The sequence below is a fragment of the Trichechus manatus genome, unplaced genomic scaffold, assembly GCF_000243295.1.
Source record: "Trichechus manatus latirostris isolate Lorelei unplaced genomic scaffold, TriManLat1.0 scaffold00444, whole genome shotgun sequence".
In the NCBI taxonomy this organism is placed as follows: domain Eukaryota; kingdom Metazoa; phylum Chordata; class Mammalia; order Sirenia; family Trichechidae; genus Trichechus; species Trichechus manatus.
In genome coordinates this window covers 171,623-173,078 of record NW_004444380.1, presented here as the reverse complement: position 1 = coordinate 173,078, position 1,456 = coordinate 171,623, and positions in this window count along the sequence as shown.

The following is a 1,456-nucleotide window of genomic DNA, read 5'->3' as shown; positions in this document are numbered from 1 at the left end:
GTGCGAGGTTGCTGATCTTTGACTATCTGTAGCTGAAGATATGAATGTGTTAGGTCTCACCACAGTTACATTCAACCAGTGCATTTGTAAAATATGTTTTCATGAGCAGATCCAAGAACTAATCTGATTTACCTTGATATGATCACAGCCTCGTCTTCAGCAAGCATATGCAAAGCTTGGCTAAAGTTATCGGTAAAAACAGTACCCGCCTTTCTCATCGGTTTATTCTATTACTGCTGTATTTCATTCTTTCTGAATTTAAAATTGTACCTCTGGGCAGCTCTAAGTTTCTCCTCTAAATCCTGTATGATAGGTGTTTCTTTTTATTCACTGACGAAAGTAATTCTGAAAATCCTTCTCTGCATAGTGACTGAACAGATAGTTTTATGTCTGTCATTCCCACATTGTCACAGAAAGAGAGAATTTGAGATGTTTAAGTGAACCTTTCAAAAGGGTCAGACTCTGCTTGCCTTTTATATGAGTCCCGTAACCAAGCAGCTTGTTTAGACTAAACTCATGCAAATGCACACGTGACCCAATATATAGGCTGAAAAGCATACATAGGAAATCGGGGATCTCATTTCAGTTGATGCCTCTGAATTAAGATGTTGGGGAAGAATAGTGAATATACCGTGGACTGCCAGAGGACAGAGTAGTACTGTCCCATAGGGTTTCCAAGGTGCGGCTGGTGGATTCGAACTGCTGACCTTTTGGTGAGCAGCTGAAAGCTTAACCACCGCACCACCAGGGCTCCTTGTTGGCGATAGAGACTATAAATATTTCTTCTAAAACATCCCAGGTAGGGACTCAAAAAACTAAACCAGTTGCCACTGAGTCAGCTCTAACCGCACTTCATAGGGTCTTCAAGACTCTGAGCTCTTCAGAAGCAGATCCCCAGGTCTTTCTTATGATGCAACTCTGGCTGGTGCATCAAACTGCCAACATTTTGGTTAGTAGGTGAGCACTTAATCACAGGGAGGGTGATATAAACCCTCATCACAAGGAATTGAAAAGGAAAGGAAATGTCCCTCCTTATTAGAGTAGATGTTATGCATATGCTAGATTTTTGCTTAATTTATCCCATATAATTGTAACACCAACCTATTAATTTTAAAATTATGATTTCTATTTTCATAGTCAGAAGTTAAGATTCGAAGAAGAACTTTAAAACATTTTGGGGAAAATTGTGCAATAATTCAAAGATCGTTGTGAGTAGCTATGTGCAAGGTGACAAGAATATGATTGAACACCTCTACCTTTTGGTTAATCTTACAGTTTATCTCAGTCTTCTGTCAATATTGCTGCTCTTGTTGGATTGCCCATCACAGTGTCATGGAATGGTATATTTGTCGAATTATTTGATGGAATTATAATTATGCTTGATTCTTTATATCATATTCATAAGTTACAGGATGCAAAAGGTGTCATATAGATATATTAGTTATCATTTAGATAT